General features: G+C 45.3%; 1 protein-coding gene across 6 annotated transcripts in view; it reads left to right on the top strand.

Moving 5' to 3' along the window:
• The first annotated feature begins 1,064 nt into the window (after positions 1-1,064).
• Positions 1,065-20,611, top strand: part of LOC148143694 (uncharacterized) — a 32,270-nt gene continuing 12,723 nt past the window's right edge. The window contains exons 1-2 of one of the 6 annotated variants that reach the window (XM_087974445.1): positions 1,065-1,189; positions 6,375-6,558. The gene's annotated coding sequence lies outside the window, so the exon portion shown is untranslated. Of the gene's footprint in view, positions 1,190-1,245; positions 1,333-6,374; positions 6,559-14,863; positions 15,051-16,991; positions 17,017-17,051; positions 17,207-20,611 lie in introns of those variants that run through there. The other 5 variants (XM_087974446.1, XM_087974450.1, XM_087974451.1 and 2 more) reach the window with 5 other exon arrangements.

The raw sequence follows: 20,611 nt of genomic DNA, 5'->3' as shown, positions 1-20,611 counted from the left end.
TGGAAAATCTCAGCAGGTCTGGCAGCATCTGTAAGGAGAGAAAAGAACTGACGTTTCGAGTCTAACTGACCCTTTGTCAAAGGTTTAAGAGGGATATGGGTCAATTGCAGGCAAGTGGGACGAGTTTAGTTTGGGAATCCTGGTCGGCATGGATGAGTTGGACGGGGTCTGTTTTTGTGCTATATGTCTCTGAACCAAAGAAGTGATCTTATTGAAACCAATAGAATTCTGAAAGGGGCTTGACAGGATAGATGCAGATAAAATGCTCCATTGTGGAAGGAGTCATAGAATCCCGACAATGTGGAAGCAGGCCATTCAGCCCATCTATTCCACACTGGCCCTCCGAAGAGCATCCCACCCATGCCCATCCCATTACTCCATATTTCCCATGGCCAGTCCACCCTAACTGGCACATCCCTGGGCACTATGGGCAATATAGTACAACCAATCCACCCTAACCTACACCCTTATCTATAAATTACCTTCTCGAGAATGTAATTTAAATGCAGAACTTTTCTAAGAAAAATGTCAGTCTGACAACATTGGGACTCAGACAGAATTCACACCTATTGTCTCTTAAAGGGATATTTCTGCTTATAAATAGGGCAACGTCTCCTCGAAATGTAGATTCATTTAGATATGACTGCGTCACTTTACATATTAAGATATTCCTTTTAATGTGCACGCATCCGTTTGAAATATAATCTTGTCCATTTAAATCTCTTTATTTGCAGAAATAGCCCGTTAAAATGTCCATGCCTTTTAAAATGCAGATTGCCCCCTTTAGATATGACACCGTTCCGTTAGATGTGGGAATATCTGTTTAAATTGAGCCGTGAGCTTTCCCAATGTAGACAGGGCTCCTGGAAACGTGGCAGTGTCCCCCCTGCAGCTGCAGAGCGAGACAGGAGAGTTTGTTTTTGTGAATGAGCAGTTGTAGCGCGAGGTGGCTGTTGCTTGGTGACGGTGAGGCTCCCCCGGCCCCGCCCATCCCCCGTGCAGACGTCACGCGGGGGCGAAGGCGGTTGGGAGGAGAAGTCGCTCGAGCGGGGAAGCGGCGGGAGGGCGGCCGTTAGGAAAATGGCGCCGTGCGGCCCGGGGCAGACACCCGTCACTGGGCACCGCCGCCTTCCTGGCGCAGTTGCTGTGTCACGGCCACACCGGCCGGCTGTACAGCAGGCAGGAGCCGGTGAGCATTCTGGAGGCGGATGGGGTTGAGGGCCTGCTTGGGAACTCGTCGGCCGCCTGGGTGGTGGAGTTCTACTGGTCGTGGGGCGGCCCCTGTGTCAACTATGGGGCCACCTGGAAGGTACTGGGCCCGGGAGGTGAAAGGTGAGGCAGGTTGTGGGGGGGACGGAGGGGAAGGAATGTGGGGCCTGTCCTGTCATAGTGACATTTTACACTCACTTTCCATCTGCTTTTACTGGCGCTTGTGCTGTTTACCCTCACTGTTACTTGTGCAATTCCTTAGACTAGTGTGTAAATACTAGTGAAGGAGATTATGCACCAGCATATGTTCCTCAGTCATTGAAGGGGCAGGACCTGTGGAGAATGGTTAGTAAAGCATGTGGTGTGCTAAGCCTGGTTAACATGGATATAGCTTGTTATTTGTCAAATTATACTTTGTATTATTTAGAGTCGTCAGAGTTGTACAGCACGGAAACAGACATCTTTGGTCCAACCCCTCCATGCCGACCAGATATCCTAAATTAATCTCGTCCCATTAGCCAGCACTTGGCTCATATCCCTCTCAACCCTTCCCATTTATATACCCATCCAGATGCCTCTTAAGTGCTGTAATTGTACCAGCCACCACCACTTCCTCTGGCAGCTCATTCCATACACACACCACCCCACCCTCTGCATGGAAAAGTTGCCCCTTATGTATACCTTTTATATATTTCCGCGCTCACCCTAAACCTATGCCCTCTCGTTCTGAACTTCACCCCGACACTGGGGAAAAGTCAAAAACGTTGAGCAGCCAGACAAGATGGAAAAGCAATAAAATGTTGTGCTGTATGGGGAAAACAATTATGGTTCTACCCTTTTTTTTTCTCCTATTGGCATTTGAACACTTAAAATCTGTCAATAATACCAGCAGCGCCACTGAGCATATTGTGTGCGTTCCTGTGTTAACAAGCACGGCCATGTTCACCGGTGTCACCAAAACATTGCACAGCTACCATTAACCCAAATCTACCCCTCATGGTTTGAAAATATTGCCTCTCAACTTCCTCTGCTCCAGTGGAAAAACATCCCAGCCTATCCAACCTAAATTCTAATTTGATAATAATGACAGTGATGATTTTGGCTGTGTGTGTGTCAAGAATCTCTCATTTCTAAGCCAATGCTGTGCCTCTTAAGTTCACCTGATCTTAAAACGAATGGCACCCCATTCATTTTAAGGGCTTTCCTTCCACAGGCAGAATTAATTGTCCTTTTGTCACACCATTGTAAAATAACATTATCTTACCTGTCCCAAGAAACAACTTATTGTGTTGCCTCCTTCTTCCCAGGGATGGTTAACAAGAAAGGTGTGAGACCTTCTTTTGATTGACCAAGAGTACGACACACTCATTTCTCATCCCCTTTTCCATTTATTTTCCATTGTGATGTTCAATTGTTGACTTGCTGCAACTGAAAGGAAAGGGAGTGAATCCAGGGAGGGGACAGACTTGGGAAAAGTTGGGCCAGGTCTGTGACTTAATTGGCAAAATAGACATGCAGGAGGCTGGAAGAACGTAGCAAGCCAGGCAGCATCAGGAGGCCAAGTCGATGTTTTGGGTGTCACCCTTGTTGAGGACTGGGGATGGGTGTAGGGAGAGCTGCAGAACGATGATGTGCTGGGGGCAGGGTGGTGAATTGGGGATAGGCGGGGACAGGTAGAGGGTACAACCTGGTAGGTCAGTGGTAGGAAGGAATCTGGTTGGTGGCGGCAGGGAGGGGCTAGGAAGGAATTCAAGGGGTGGCGAGGGAGGTAAATAAATTGGTGAACTCCATGTTGAGTCCACCAGGCTGTAGGCTGCCCAGGTGGAAGATGTGTTGTTCCTCCAATTTGCGGTTTGGTTCGTTGTGGCAATGGAGGAGGCCAAAGATGGTCATATCAGAAATGGAGTGGGAAGGGGAATTAAAATGGGTGGCGACTGGGAGGTCTGGTCAGCCTCTGCGGACTGGTCCCCAAGTTTATGCTCAGTTTCCCCAGTGTAGAGAAGACCACAACTGGCAAACACGTGGCCAATGTGAAGTTAGAGCTTTTGCTGTGTAAAAAAAAAAAGCAGAAAGGAGGTGCTTTGTTTAAATGTTGATATACTGTTTTGGGATATGGAGAAAGTGAGGACAGCAGTTGCTGGAGATCAGAGTCGAAACGTGTGGTGCTGGAAAAGCACAGCAGCTCAAACAGCATTCCAGGAGCAGGAGAATTGACATTTTGGGCATGAACCCTTTATCAGGAATGACGTGTGGATGTACAAAGGGGCCTCGGCATCCTTTCGGAGAAAGTGAGGACTGCAGATGCTGGAGATCAGAGCTGAAAATGTGTTGCTGGAAAAGCGCAGCAAGTCAGACAGCATCCAAGGAGCAGGAGAATCGACGTTTCGGGCATGAGTTTCCTGAAGAAGGGCTCATGCCCGAAACGTCGATTCTCCTACTCCTTGGATGCTGCCTGACCTGCTGCGCTTTTCCAGCAACACATTTTCAGGCCTCAGTGTCCTTCCTCACCAGACAATGCCAGTTGTCAGGTGCAGCGAGCAATGAGTAGTGCAAGTTGTACATTAGCAAGAGGAATTGAGTTCAGAAGTGGGATTTCTTCCTGCAGTTAAGGGGTCATTGAATATATTCAAGGCTGAGTTCATGTGATTTTTGAGCAACAAAGAAGTGGATGTTTATGGGGGGGGGGGGGGTGGGGAAGGTGAGAAAATGTCTGGACATTCATTCCACATACAAACCACTCTCTTTTTTTAAAAAAATGCTGCCCCTCAAGTCTTTTTAAAATCTTTCTCCTCTCACCTTCAAAATTTGCTGCCTATCCTCAGTGACCTGGCCTCCACAGCTGTCTATGGCAATGAATTCCATAGGTTCACCCCTGTCTGGCTGAAGACGTTTCTCCTTCTCTCTTTCTAAAACATCTTCCCTTTATCTAAGGCTGTGCCCTCCGCTCCTTGTCTCTCCTACCAATGGAAGCATCTTCCCAACGTCCACTCTGTCCCGGCTGGTCAGTATTTTGACCCTTCAGAGTAGGGATTCGGTTCAGCAAAGTGAAAACAGAGGGGGCCTGTGTGGTATGGAGACTTTCAGCTTCTAGGGTAGAAGAGAGCAAAGAGAGTTTGCTATAAGTTAGAATTTTTGGGGTGGGCAACAGGCTGAGGAGTGTCAGATAGAGTTTAATTCAGAGAAATGAGGTATTGCATTTTGGTTGAGCAATCCAGGCAGGACTGACAGTTAAGGGGAGTGTTGCTAAACAAAGAGATCTTTGAGTTGCAGGTCGATAGGCTAGTGAAGAAGGCGTTTGGTATGATTTCCTTTATTGGTCAGAGCATTGAATAAAGGAATTGTGAGGTCATATTGTGGCTGTACATTGGTTAGGGCATTTTTGGAAACTACGTTAAGTTCTGCTCCCCCTGATATAGGAAAGAACTTATGAAACTTTGAAAGGGGTCGTGAGAATGTTTGTAAGGAAAACTTGTCCTTCAGCATTTAGACTAAAATGTAATGTTGAATTATAGAACACATTTGCTCCACACTAGAAAATAGACAGGCAGGGAGGGTAAGGCATATAAGAACATTTGCCTTAACATCAGTGAATTTGTATAAACAGGATATTGAGTGATCACATTCACGGCAGTTCCTTTGTGAAATGAATAAGTGTTTGATTCTGACCTCGAAATGAAACTCGGTATCAATTACTTCTCTCCCGAATTATTGCCTTTCACTCCTCCCACCCTGCCCCCTGTAAAATCGCCAACCCATTCTCCCAATTCCTTCGTCTCCGCCGCATCTGCTCCCAGGAGGACCACTTCCAAAAACGTACAACCCAGATGGCCTCCTTCTTCAAGGACCGCAATCTCCCCCCCGACGTGGTCGACGATGCCCTCCACCGCATCTCTTCCACTTCCCGCTCCTACGCCCTTGAGCCCCGCCCCTCCAACCTCCACCAGGACAGAACCCCACTGGTCCTCACCTACCACCCCACCAATCTCCATGTACAGCGCATCATCCGCCGTCATTTCCACCACCTCCAAACGGACCCCACCACCAAGGATATATTTCCCTCCCCTCCCCTATCAGCATTCCATAAAGACCACTCCCTCGTCAGATCCACATCCCCCCACCAACCCAACCTCCACTCCCGGCAACTTCCCCTGCGACCGCAGGAGGTGCAAGACTTGCGTCCACACCTCCCCCCTCACCTCCCTCCAAGGCCCCAAAGGAAACTTCCATATCCGCCACAAATTCACCTGCACCTCCACACACATCAACTATTGCATCCTCTGCACCTGATGTGGCCTCCTCTATATTGGGGAGACAGGCCGCCTACTTGCGGAGCGTTTCAGAGAACACCTCTGGGACACCTGGACCAACCAACCCAACCACCCTGTGGCTCAACACTTCAACTCCCTCTCCCACTCCACCAAGGATGTGCAGGTCTTTGGACTCCTCCATCGCCAGACCACAACAACACGACGGTTGGAGGAAGAGTGCCTCATCTTCCGCCTAGGAACCCTCCAACCACAAGGGATGAACTCGGATTTCACCAGTTTCCTCATTTCCCCTCTCCCCCCCCCCCTTGTCTCAGTCAAATCCATCGAACTCAGCACCGCCTTCCTAATCTTCTTCTGCAATCTTCTTCCTGACCTCTCTGCCCCCACCCCAGTCTGACCTATCACCCTCACCTTGACCTCTTTCCACCTATCGCATTTCTGACGCCCCTCCCCCAAGTCCCTCCTGCCTACCTTTTATCTTAGCCTGCTGGACACACTTTCCTCATTCCTGAAGAAGGGCTTATGCCCGAAACGTCGATTCTCCTGTTCCCTGGATGCTGCCTGACCTGCTGCGCTTTTCCAGCAACACATTTTCAGCCCTTTCACTGTTATCTGTCTAGTTCAGAACATGCAGTGCTTTTGTAAAAAAAAATTCATATAAAGAAAGCGTGTTTGTCACAGCACCGCCTTTGTAAAAAAACTTGTGTATAAAGATGGTATACAGAGTAGCCCGCCAGGGCTCTTGGAAGAAGAGTGATTGCTACTCTTCTGGGTTAATAGAATCCAGTTAGCTTGTCTTATAGGTATCAGTGTTATGCTGTAACGGTGATGGTATTAATGAAGGGGATAATTTAAAATTAAACTAAACTGTCAGTAAGAGTTTTATTTTTATTCCAGACTTCCAAAGAGTACGATCTCCAGGATGAACCAAGATAGGCTGACAGGTCTGAGTCCACAAGGGACTCCCTGGGCTGTCTCAATTTGGCGCTGCAAGCAGGGTTCCAACAAGGGCTACATTTGAGTGAAACTGGAAAAGAGGAGTTCCATCGAAGGGTTGGACTCAAGACCAATGGGCCCAAAGGTAAAATTATACCTTAATTACTCTCTGTCTACATCTGTGTGGTGTTTCCCCCATTTCACTCTCTCGGTACCCTGACGGAACCCTAAATGAGATCGTTTAAATAGGACTAAAAACAGAAACTGTCAGGATTTTACAATGTTGAGAATGTTTTGCAGAAATCATTAGTCTTGTTGTTCATTGTCGGGTTGTTGATTAGTGAACGTTTTAAGTCGAGATTATCTTCTCTGTTGTATCTATTCATCTTGGCTTGTCTTGCTTTGCTGTTTGTGTTGTTTGTTAGTTATAGTTTTGTTCTGTTGGGTGTTCCTCATTTATGAAATAGAGGGTGGCTGCTGCTTTTGTCATTTATATCAAAAAAAAGCTGGCCAGTGATACAATTCTTGCATACTTGGTTAAGCAACTATGTGCCACATCCAGGATTTATGAGAAATCTGGAATGTGAGTGCCTCATTTCTCTTAAAATGTTCATGTGTATGTACGAGAGATTGCGCATGTGAGACAGACAGAGACTCAGCACTGATTCCCTGCAGCTTGCAGAAAGTTTAATCCTGTGAGATTTGGTTTGGATGCACATTTGCTTGTTGATGAATGAATGTTTGCGTTTGTACTTTGTGGGGTTGGAGCCCTTGTTGATCAGTAGTTTTGTGAAGATTTAAAGTAGGTCGGATAACTACGAGTGTGCCCCTAGATAAGATGGAAGACAATTGTCCCCTAACAGAAATAACAAGTCTGTATCCTTAATTATGAGAAACAATTAAGGAGAATATCAGCTGCAGCTGCTCAACAGAATAAGGATTGGTCTCTAGGAGGCGCACATGATTTAACTCTATTCACTAAAATTGAACAAGGGATTTGGGAAAAAAGAAAGGGAAGTAAGCAGAAAGAAGTCTTATCAGAGTGGAAAAGGGTAGGTCGGGGAAAAATGGGAAAAATCCATGCAATCATCATGGAGACAAAACTGTATTAAAAGAGGAGTTAGTCCATTAACTGAGGAAGGATGTGAACTAAATTGGACAGAACTAAAACATAAATGTGAAGCACATGATTTAGAAGCAGAATTGGGATAGGCAAGGGAGAAAATTTAAAAAACGCGAAGATTCAGAATCTACGTTGAAACGTCAAGGGCACCAAAGAAAAAGGAAACTGATGAACAAACAACAGACTGCAATTGCAGCTGCGCAGGACGAAGCTGACAAGGACTGTTCCTTATACCCCACCCTCCCCTCTTCCATAGACCCATTACAAAAGAATCCTGATCCGTTTGTAGATGGTGGGGGAGATATTGATTCGGAGGAGGAAATATTTTATGCTTCTAATCCTGTCAGCTGACCACCTCCGGTTCCCTGCCTGAACCCTCCCCCCTTACTCTGATGACGAACGTGCCAAGGCTCATGACCTCCCCCCAGCTGTCCTGCCGAATAAGAATTCGGCTTACCACAAACCCGGTGCCTACTGTACTAGGAGTCAATTAAAATTAAAACCTGGAAGAAACACTGAAGAGACTCCTTTTGATTTCCACTGCCCCTAAACTAAAACTAATAAGTCCCGAAGACACTGATGATTTGCAATCAAAGTCTCAGGACCTTAATATCAGACCTTGCACTCACCCTGATGTGGGAGGGCCAAAAAGAAATTTCCCGAATAGAAGAGGCCCCTAACCCACAGGCTCTGAATCCGGGACAAGCCCAATTTATGGATCTTTATCAACCATGGAAACCTCATGACTCTCAAGCATTATCAATAAGGCTGCAGATTATGGAAGGAATCCTGAGGGATCTGTTAATTACATTAATAGGACTAAGACCATTTATAATGCTGCCTCCCAAGACCTAATTCACCTCAGAATGCAGCTTTTTGCCTGAAAAATGGGCGAGTTCTGAGAAATTTTACAAGGTAATAATCATACCCAGCTTGTAGTCTGGCACCCGGCGGAAACTATCAGATTGGATTATTACCTGTCTCCATCAAGCAGTGCATCGTGTAGTTGATGTGGGTAAAATCTTAACATGTAAACCCAGCTCAGGCGAAGAGGCTGAGGAGTTCCTTACCTGTTTTAAGGAATGCTATGGCGCTTCCTCTGGTGACACTAACTACCTACAAGAATGATCATCCCAATTTAATGCCCTATGTATGATTCTTACCTGATCAGGTACAGAAAGCTATTAAAACCCACAATAACCACCGGCAAGATGCTGAGGATGCACAATTCAGCCGAGAGGTTTGTTACTTCTGAGAACTAAAGGATCCCAAGAGTAAGGCTACCATCGGCACGGTCAAGACAGAACTTGCCCAAACTACAGTGGCTAACCTTAAACCCAGTATTCAAAGAAGACCTTTACGTCTGCAAGGTCAGTCAAGCTAGCAAATGAAACCCTCATACTATCGTCCAGTATGGCACGACAGTAGAAATGGTACTGTGTATTCACAACATCCCAATGGACCTTGCGGTCCTCCTATGTATCCTTCCCCAACAGTCCATGATGCCCCTATACACCCTCTCATTACTCTTCACTTCCTCCCCCACCCCCTAGAGTCCCCCAACAACTACACCTTTGTTTCAATTGCAGTGAACCAGGACATTGGTCCAAGAACTGCCCTTTCCGTAGCAGTCCCTGGTTCATCACCGCAGTAAAAACAACAGACAATCTCCTGGTCTCCCTCCCCAGTGACCTCAGCAGGTTGCCCCTTTTACTGCACAAAACCCTTTTCAAAACTGACTCCCGGATATAGAGCAGCTTCCTGCTTTGAATTTTCCCATACTTACCGCTAGCCCAGAAGATGGACCTATGCTAATTCTTAACCATAATGGCCACGATATTGAATTTATGTTTGACACAGGAGCCACTGTTTCATCACTTCCCGTCCATCTTTCTAATGCTTTTGATTTTCAAATCTCGGACGATGATGAAATCCTGCAATGTTTTGATGGTTCTTCTAATAAACATGCATACGCTGTCCCTCTGACAGTGGTGTGGAAAACTTGTGCCACGCTCCCTTTTTGCTTTGTTGTTACTAATGGATTACGTATCCCTCTACTCGCTAGAGATCTCCTCTGTCCTCTAAATATTACTATTGAATGTCATGATGATGGTATCCTGATTCAGGATCCACCTCATTTTGTTCAATGCATCAATACCAAACCAAAGCCTCCTCGGTGGTCATTTGATTTGGATCCTTATGCTTTTGATCCTATTTTACATAACGTCCCTCACCCCCACATTATTTTAGCTTATGACTCATCCGGGAATGATCTCAGGTTTGAACAGATACTATAATCCCTTACTGGGCACGACTCAGCACGCTTGGGTGATTGGTGAGATCAGATCAGCTGGTGTCAGTTCCTCTTCATAGCTGGAAAACTGTCCCTCTCATTTTCCCCTGTGTCACCACTCACTTGAACCCAGAACATAAACCTAAGAAGTAGGTTTTGAAACTAAGACTCTTTTTGACCATGCTGATCAAACTTGCCGTGAAATTCAGCCGCTCACTCAAGGATCAATCCTATTTTATGCACAACCTTAGTCGATTCATGGCAGCCTGCATCATCATCATGCCCACCATCACCCGCAGGACGCAGTATATCCTGGAGTCTGGATGGACTCTAAAACACAAGTGGGCCTTGCTAAGGTCCCACCCATCATTGTTCTGATCAAATCTAATTCTGTCCTCCTGTCTATATCTCAATACCCCCTGAAACCAGAAGGTGAAGCTGGCATTCAACCTGTCATTGCTTTATTTCTACAGCAAGGCCTTCTAGTCCCATGCCATTCTTCTGTCAATACACCTATCTTTCCGATCCCTACACCGGGATGTCCTGAATGTCGTTCACGACCTTCGTGAAGTAAATAAAATCATTGAGGCTCATAATCCTCCAGTTGCTAATCCTGCTACTATCCTCAGCCAAGTTCCAGTTGATGCCAAGCTCTTCACTATCGTTGACCTCCAACATGCATTCTTTTGTCTTCCTTTGCATCCAGATAGCCCAATACATTTTTGTCTCCTTTTAAGGGCCACCAATATATGTGGACTTGCCTACCTCAAGGGTTTATTCAGTCGCTGACACTCTTTTCAGAGACTCTTCATGCCCAGCTTGAATTATTTGAATTTTCTGGAGACGCTACCCTAGTTCAATACATCGATGACCTCCTCGCTAACCCTGACAAAGTGTCCAATCACACTGACTCCACTACCTTTCTCAACCATCCACATCAATGTGGCTCTCTTGTACCCCCCAGCAAAGTTAAGACTAATCAGAAAGAAGTTAAATTCCTAGGTACTCTCATTTCTGAATTCGATTGGTGTTTGACACCTGAACGTATTGATCCTATTCTTTGTATTGCCCCTCCAACCACTCCTAAACATAAGGTAGTTTCTCAACCTCATCAATTATTGCCGACAATGGATTCCTAATTGTGCCCTTCTGACCCAAACATTATCTCCCCTGTCCTCGTCTAATGAGCCTTAATGGTATGAACTCACCCCATAACAACTACAAGTCTTTATGGAGCTTAAAATTGCCCTCTCTTCAGCACTCACGCTAGGCCGACGTTTGTATGTCTGCCACTTTCATCTTTATGTTGCCATCCTTGATACCTGTGCTTCAGCTGTTCTCACCCAGCAGCATGGCTCCTCTTGGCGCCCTATTGCCTATTTTTCTACTCAACTTGACCCCATTGCTCAAGGTATGCCTTCCTGCACCCAGATTCTCTCTGCCATCCATACTATGGTAGTGGCTGCCTCTAATAAAACTTTACATCAAAATGTAGAAGTCTGTACCTCGCATTCTGCAGTATCCTTGCTGATTTCTAAACATACTCAACACCTCGTTAAGGTTCGTCTCAGTCGCTGTGAGGTTTCATTACTTCTGAATCCGTTTCTCTCCTTTAAATCCTGCTCTAACATTAACCCTCTACATTCCTGCACGAAGAACCGCTTGAACTGCCTGATCCTCCCCATGATTGTGTTCTCATAAATGAACTTGTTACTAAACCATGTCCTGATCTTACGGACAACACAGATGTGATCAACAAAACTGGTCAAGATGCAGGGAAGATACTTGCCCAACTGTTGTCTGATTCATATGGATGGAAGTTTACTTGCTGGCTATGATCGCTGTGTGGATGGATTGTACTGATAGTCCTTGGTCTCATCCTAGGAACATACACTGTCGTCCGCTTATGCATGAAATGGACTGTACATTGTTTTTCACCTAAGCCAAAGAAGAGTCTGCTTAATTGACCCTTGTCTAACCCTCTACCTCTATGCCTGAACTTCCATGCTGAAATCCAGTATCTTTCAGACTCTGCTTCTCTGGACGATGACCTGGCAGAGAAGGCACTTGACTTATTTGAAAATACAAATTGACTGAATGGACTAATTATTGTTATAAGCCAAGTAGTTGTCATGAAATAACAAAAGAAGGGAATAAGAAAGTCTATAGCATAAAACTTGTTTTTAAACATTTAAACGAAAATATAATGTTGAATTATAGAGCACATTTGCTGCACACTAGAAAATAGACAGGCAGGGAGGCTTGGTAAAAGGGGAGAACTCAAGGTATGCAGAAGATAACCAAATGATAACAGGATACCCTAAGGCAATTAAGTACATTTGCCTTAACAGTGAATCTGTGTAAATAGGACACAGAGTGATAACATTCATGGCTGTTCCCTTGTGAAATTAATGACAGCGTTTGATTCTGACCCCGAAATGAAACTTGGTACTGTCAAAAACCTTGTAATTGACAGTCAGGTCCTGTTAATTATAATAGATTCCTATTACCCTTTGCAAGCTAGGCAAACAGAGGGAAAAACACCTTTGCTGTTAAAAGTCCCTGACTTGAGAGTTCAAAAGGACAAGAGAGAGAAACCATTGTAGCGCTGGGGCTCCCGAAGCCATTAAAAAATTACCTGCTTTGGATTGAACGTAATTGTATTTTTGAGACTTTATGATGGTATTGAGTAGCCATTACCGGTTATTAAATATGAACTCTGTAAAAGGTAACATTGACGAAGCTTTAACTTACTTGCTGTTCTTGCAGACCACTCTACAGACCTTTCAGACTACCCCACTGTCAATTCCAACTAATCAGATCTTATGTCTTATTTGAATCACAACCCTGAAAAGAGAACATGTTTAATTCGAAGACTAATGAATCAGTTTAAATGCAACCTTTTGGTAACATCTCAGCTTCAGGTACAGTATGATTCAGTGCCTAAAAAGCAGGAGTTTACTCCTAGCTTAGAAATTATTCTCAGCCTAACATTGAAGAGATTCAGGCACAATGTGTCAGGAAGCCATTTTATGGTCAAAAGTTTGCCCTCCTGCTAAGAAGCCGTTTTGGAAAATAAGTGTATCTGACTTGTGACCTGTGCAAGGTTAGGAACTCTCCAATTAGCTCAGACTGGTACCTCTTTATGATGGGAGTTTATCTCGCTAGCAGGCACCTAACTCGGCTGGATATGTTTTTCTCACCTGATGAATGGCTTAGGGCCTGTAGGAGTGATTAGTCAAGCGTACAGGGACCTGTCAATTAACTTTTCTTCCTTACGAATTAAGAACATGCAATGTTTTTGTAAACCTTTGTGTAAAGGAAACCACTTTGTAGCAGTATATCAGAGTAACCTGCCAGGGCACTTGAAGTGGAGATGACCTGGGGGGTGCAGTGAGAGAGGGACTCACTGAAATCTTTGTAGAGGGAGGAAGAGAGCTTCTTCAAGGAAGGCATCCTTGTAAGAGGATTTGCAGTAGGTTGAAGTCTTTGAGGAGAAAGTGAGGACTGCAGATGCTGGAGATCAGAGCTGAAAATGTGTTGCTGGAAAAGCGCAGCAGGTCAGGCAGCATCCAGGGAACAGGAGAATCGACGTTTCGGGCATAAGGTCGCCTCTCAGCCTCCGACGCTCCAGGGAAAACAGCACCAACCTATTCAGCTTCTCCCAATAGCTCAATGTCCTTCTAAATCTTTTCTGAACCCTTTCAAGTTTCACAACAAACTTCTGACAGGAAGGAGACCAGAACTGCACACAATATTCCAAAAGTGGTCTAACCAATGCCCTGTACAGCTGCAACATCATCTCCCAACTTCAATACTTGATACTCTGACCAATAAAGGAAAGCATTCCAAACGCCACCTTCGTTATCCTATCTGCCTGTGACTCCACTTTCAAGGAGCTATGAACCTGCACGCCAAGGTCTCTTTGTTCAGCAACAGTCCCTTGGATCTTACCATTAAGTGTATAAGTCCTCCTCTGATATGCTTTTCCAAAATGCAGTGCCGCATATGTATCTAAATTAAACTCCACCCTGTTATCCTCTGAGCTAAGCATCTTCACTGTCCACTACACCTCTAATTTTGGTGTCATCTGCAAACTTAGTAACTATACCTCGTATATTGACATCCACAGCATTTATATAAATGATGAAAAGTAGTGGACCCAGCACCCATCCTTGTGGTATACTACTGGTCACAGGCCTCCAGTCTGAAAAGCAACTCTCCACCACCACCCTCTGTCTTCCTACGTGTGAGCTGGTTCTGTATCCAAATGGCTAGTTCTCCCTGTATTCCATGATATCTAACCTTGTGAATCTGTCTCCCTTGGGGAATCTTGTCAAACGCCTTACTAAAGTCTATCTAGAACCCTGGCATGTAGGCCGTCAGGCCCAGGGGACTTGTCTGCCCTCAATCCTAATAGTTTGCTGTGTACCTTTTCCCTCTCAACGTTGATTGTTTAAGTTCTATCCTTTCTATCACCTCTGACTTGCCCGTTCCAATAGGAATGGTACTATTGTCCTCCAGCTTGAAAACTGAGGAAAAGGATTGACTTAGCATCTCTGCCATTTCAGTGTTCCTCCTATTAACTCACTGGTTTCATTTTCCAAGGGACCATAGCGACTCTGTTCCCTTTAGCATGCCAACAGAAGCTTTTGCTATTCTTTTTGATATTTTGCGCAAGGTTTCTTTGGTAATTTATCTTTATTCATTTTTCTTAGTATCCCTTCGTTTTATGTTTGCAAGTTTTCCAATGTTTCAGCCTTCGAGGTCTGGAATAACATTTCGGAAAAGACTGAAAATGTTTAAAACAACGTTAAAACTTAAAGACAAACCCACCTTTCAGGTGGCTGGCGAGGGGAGCAGGGAACACATTGGCCCCGCCCCCATTGTCTCCGATTGGTTGGATGCCTCGTCGAACCGCGCCCACTACACGCGGGGTGACGTCACGGTCTGGCCACCCAGCCCCTTGTGAGTTGGCGCATGTGCAGTGTAGGTCATGTAGCGAGACAAAGGCAGTGGAACTGAGTGTGGGAGAGGAATGGCGCCGGTGGCTTAAGGAACAAGAACAGGACCCGCTGGGAAAACTGAGCAGCCCTGGCTGCATGTGTCAAGAGAATCCGAGGGAACGTCACGGGTCCAGTGATCCTCCTCCAGAACAGAAACAGGTTTCGGAAACATCCCGGAGAGGTCACCAGGCCTGAGCGCCCGGGGAGAGGGGACAGTGAGTACCTACCTCGACACTGTCCTATTCCCCCCGAGTCCAGGAACTCCCCACATCCGTTCGAGACACCACCCACGCCCTCCACCTCCTCCAAGACTTCCGTTTCCCCAGCCCCCAACGCCTCATCTTCACCATGGATACCCAATCCCTCTACACCTCCATCCGCCATGACCAGGGCCTCCAAGCCCTCAGTTTCTGCCTCTCCCGACGTCCCCAACTCTCTCATTCATCTGGCTGAACTGGTCCTCACCCTTAACATTTTCTCCTTCGAATCCTCCCACTTCCTCCATACCAAAGGGACAGCCATGGGCACCCGTATGGGCCCCAGCTATGCCTGTCTCTTTGTTGGCTACGTAGAACAGTCCATCTTCCGTAATTAAACCGGCACCACTCCCCACCTCTTTCTCCGCTACATTCATGACTGCATTGGCGCCATCTCATGCACCCGCGAGGAGGTTGAGCAAACTTCACTGACACATTCCATCCTGACCTTAAATTTACCTCGACCATCTGACACCTCCCTCCCCTTACTGGATCTCTACATCTCCATTAATAACGACCGACTTGACACCGGCGTTTTATAAACCCACCGACTCCCACAGCTACCTGGATTACATCTCTTCCCACCCTACCTCCTACAAAAATGCCATCCCGTATTTCCTATTCCTTTACCTCCGCCGTATCTGCTCCCAGGAGGACCAGTTCTACCACAGAACACACCAGATGGCCTCCTCCTTAAGATACTGCAATTTCCCTTCCCACATGGTTAAAGATGCCCTCCAAAGCATCTTGTCCACATCCCGCACCTCCGCCCTCAGACCCCACCCCTCAAACCGTAACAAGGATAGAACGCCCCTGGTGCTCACCTTCCACCCTACCAACCTTCGCTTAAACCAAATCATCCGCCGACATTTCCGCCACCTCCAAACAGACCCCACCACCAGGGATATATTTCCCTCCCCATCCCTTTCCACCTTCCGCAAAGACCGTTCCCTCTGTGACTACCTGGTCAGGTCCATGCCCCCCTACAACCCACCCTCCCATCCTGGCACCTTCTCCTGCCACAGCAGGAATTGCAAAGCCTGCGTCCACACCACCTCCCTCACCACCTCCCTCCTAAAGGAGCCTTCCACATCCGTCAAAGTTTTGCCTGCACATCCACCAATATCATTTATTGTATCCGTTGCTCCAGATGTGGAGACTGGACGCCTCCTAGCAGAGCCATTAGGGAACACCTCCGGGACACCCGCACCAATCAACCACACCGCCCTGTGGCCCAACATTTCAACTCCCACTCACACTCTGCCGAGGACATGGAGGTCCTGGGCCTCCTTCACCACTGCTCCTTCACCACCAGATGCCTGGAGGAAGAACACCTCATCTTCAGCCTTGGAACACTTCAACCCCAGGGCATCAATGTGGACTTCAACAATTTCCTCATTTCCCCTTCCTCCACCTCACCCCACTTCCAAACTTCCAGCTTAGCACTGTCCCCATGACTTGTCCTACCTGCCTATCTTCTTTTCCACCTATCCACTCCACCACCCCCTCCCCCATACCTATCACCTTCTTCCCACCCCCACTCACCTATTGTACTCTGTTACTTTCTCCCCACCCCCACCCTACTCTCATTTATCTCTCCACCCTTCAGGATCTCTGCCTGTATTCCTGATGAAGGGCTTTTGCCCGAAATGTCGATTTTACTGCTCCTCGGATGCAGCCTGAACTGCTGTGTTTTTCCAGCACCATTCTAACCTAGACTCTGATTTCCAGCATCTGCAGTCATTATTTTTACCGAGAGGAGACAGTGAGACAGGGGAGGATTGGGAACTGCGGGAGGAGGGAGACTGGGGATTTATAAAGTCCTAGGGGAGGCCTGAGGCTGCGAATAAAAGCTCCACAGGCCCAGTGTTTACTTTGCTTGGGGAAGGACCTCTGGGGGCAACTGGTCGCCATATTTGTGAGGGTAAGACGCATGTTGTCTTGGGGCGGGGAGCGCGAGCATTCATGTTGGTGTGGGCACCATCAACTGTCATTTCTGGGAGAGAATTCCAACTTTGTGGCAGCCTTTGTGTCAACTAGGATTTTCTCATTCTGGATGTAAGTTTGCTCGCTGAGCTGGAACATCATTTTCAGATGTTTCATCACCATACTTGGTAACAACATCAGTGAGTCGAGTTAAGCACTGGTTTCTATTTATGTCTTTTGGTTTTAGGATGGGTGATATCATTTCCGTTATTTTTCTCAGAGCATGGTAGATGGGGTCCAAATCAATCGATTTCCAGATTGGAATGACATGTTCCAAGGAATTCTTGTGTGTGTTTCTGGTTGGCTTATTGGATGGTGGCTTGTCATAGGATGGATGTATGGTCCCAGTCAACATGGTGTCCTCCTTTGTCTGTATGTAAAGATACTAGTGATAGTGGAGCATGTGTTTTTGTGGCTAGTTGATGTTCATATATCCTGGTGGCTAGTTTTATTCCTGTTTGTCAGATGTAGTGTTTGTTACAGTCATAGAATCCCTATGTGTGGGAATATGCCCTTCGGCCCAACAGCTCCATACCGACCCTGTAGAGAGTATGCCAGCCAAGCCCATTCCTGTACAATTACCCCTGACTTATGTACCACTATGGGTAATTTTAGCATGTCCAATTCACTTCGCCTGCATATCTTTGGATTGTGGGAGGAAACCGGAGCATCCGGAGGAAACCAACACAGACACTGGGAGATTGTGCACATTCCACACAGACAGTCGCCCCAGGATGGGATTGAACCCGGGTCCCTGGTGCTGTGAGGCAGCAGTGCTAACCACTTGTATTTCAACAGTCTTTCAACTTTAAACACATTCATCACAGTCTTCCCAGAGGATTAGACTGTTCTCTCTCATTAGAGATGGCTGGTGGTGGTTTATCTTGAGGGTCACCACACCTCAGCTGAGGGGAAAGGCCGAGAAGGAGATCCTCACATTTCTCCAGCTTGGGTGATACATAATGTGAAGCACCTTGGTATACCTTTGTTGAAATGTTATCATCAGTATTAGCTGCTGCTGTTGCTGTCATTTATTGGCAAGACTCATGTCAAGTGAAACAATTTCAGAAAGAAATTGGCAGCTGGCAGAGCTCCCCCACCCAATGCCAAAAAAGTGAATGCTTTTATTGTGAAAGAAAATTGGCAAAGAAAAGAAAATTAAAGTGTCATGTACTTTTAGAAAGAGTGGAAGGGTTGATTTTTCAAAATAAATAAAAACAACATTTATGAATTGGAGCAACAAACTAAATTAACAACTCAGGTTTCTTTTCACATAACTGCACTACTGCAAATGTCTGTATTATGGGAAAATGTTATGTACTAAAATCTGTTCTTATTTTGTAAAGAGTCAGGTCAATAGGTTTAATTTTGTCAACAGTGATCAATAAGATCTTGATTTATACAGCATCTATGTGAGATACACTGGTAGTTAATATTTGATCGAGTAAGCCTCCAGTGACCACCACAAGAACAAAGTTTTTCCCTGTCTGAACTGTCAAAGATGTGCTTTCTTCACAAATTTTAACTTCTTGATGTGTTTGTACATCTTGCAATATTTGATTTTAAAATATGTAATTTACAGTGAAAATGAATTGTTTGTGCTTTTTAATGTTGATTTTAAGGTACGCTGATAAGAAACGATGTATGCATTTAGGCTGTGTAAAAATAGAATGCTTTTCATACTCAAAGTTGCTGTGCAAACAAAACACAATTTGGGAGGTGATGGTTGTTCCCTATCTCAAAGCCAATATAAATAATACCTGTGGTGTCAACACATGCAACCACTGCCTTTCACTCTTTTTTTTGAAAATCATTGGGAATTTAACACATCACACTACTGCAGCAGAATCTGAGCACGTTACATCGGGCTTCCCATCAGGATGCTGTCACAAACCTCAACCTAATTTGGGATGTTGGGGAAAGTGCAAAATAAATGAATCACTAGTATATACCCTGTGGTTAAAGAGCGCTACAACAGTATTGTACGGACATGTCAGCTGTCTTGGTGAGACCTAACTTTACTCTGCGACACCTTGATTGGTTGTCGCTGACTGCATGTAAAACGAAACATTATGGAGTAAAGACATTTTTGCGACTGAAAATGTTTTATTTGGCCTTCAGCAGTCACACCTACATTTTTACCATATATTTTGCTGCTTATTTTGATTTAACTTGATGATATGTAACCTCAGTTGCTAAACAACCCTCAGTGGAGCCTCAAGCGTTATTTGAGATCCAACACAAAAGCCAATTTCTTCCAAATACAAAATGTTGCTGACTACAAAGAAAAATCACACAAAAGCATTTATCAACACCCAGATCGATTTACCGCAAGAAATAGCAGTATTGGCCATTCTGCTCCACCATTTAGTGAGATCATGTCTGATCTGATAACCCTCAATTCCATTTTCCTGCCTTTTCCCCAAAACCCTTGATTCCCCACTGATCTTCCTTTGACACCTTCAATTTTTCAGAAGCTTAACTTATCTAGAACTTTGAAGACTGAGACACTTGGACACACAGTACCAACATCAATCCTTGTTAATTGTCCTTGCTTCTGTGCCACAGAAAATTGTTTTCTGGATCCTTGTTTGAGTCTACAAACTGCTCAATAAGCTCAAACAACCCTCTTCTGTTCTTCTCATGAGCCAATATCTCTGATAGCTCCATTTCAATGAAACTGAAAAAGCTTCCTATCACTTTTGGTTGCAGCCAATAGGGCCAATATTAAAGATGATTCTCATTTTCCTAAATACTTGGAATAGATTCAATTAATTTTAAACAAACAAGTTCTGACACATGTTCAGGTTCGTTTGAGAAGTTTAGCAGAATTGTTTTTCTCAGATGGGACAGTGAAACTTCTTTAGATTGTTTCCACTATTGGAGGTCTACCTCCAGTTCTTTTTCTTAGCACATTATAATGATCTTCTGAACAAGTTTTATTTCATTATATCCATCCCTTCAAACAAACCAATTCTTCCATAAGTAAATTCATCCATCTCCAGCACATTCTAGGTGATATTGTTCCTTAAATTCCATTAAAATGTCCTATCTCTTTCCTTAAATCTATGCCCCCTAACTGCTGAAGCCGTCCACCAAGGGGAAAAGTTTCTTCCTATCTAGACCCTAAGTGTCTTATCTGTACAAACAGGTCCTCACCCATCCTTCTCTGCTCTAAGGAAAATACCCTCAGCCGATCTAATCACTCTCATAGCTGAAACCCACCAACATGCACCACCCTGGGTTAGTATTCCTTTCTGCATCCTTTCTAGTGCCATCACATCCTTCTAATAATGTGACGACCAGATCCAGTACTCCAGCTGTGGCCCAACGAATGTCTTGTACAGTTCCATCATGATCTCCTGGCTCTCATGTTCAATGCCTTAACTATTGAGGGCAAGTATTTCATCTGCCGCCTTAACCATTTCATCCACATGTCCTGTTGCCTTCAAGAATCTATGAACACATATACCTTTCTCTGATCTTCAGTACATTCTAAGTTCTTGTGATTCATCATGTACTCCCTTGCCTGT

The sequence above is a fragment of the Chiloscyllium plagiosum genome, unplaced genomic scaffold, assembly GCF_037043375.1.
Source record: "Chiloscyllium plagiosum isolate Xiang-an unplaced genomic scaffold, Cpla_swu_hap1 HiC_scaffold_27, whole genome shotgun sequence".
In the NCBI taxonomy this organism is placed as follows: Eukaryota; Metazoa; Chordata; class Chondrichthyes; order Orectolobiformes; family Hemiscylliidae; genus Chiloscyllium; species Chiloscyllium plagiosum.
Note: the sequence above shows the minus strand (reverse complement) of the source record. Positions and strands in the feature narration are given on the sequence as shown.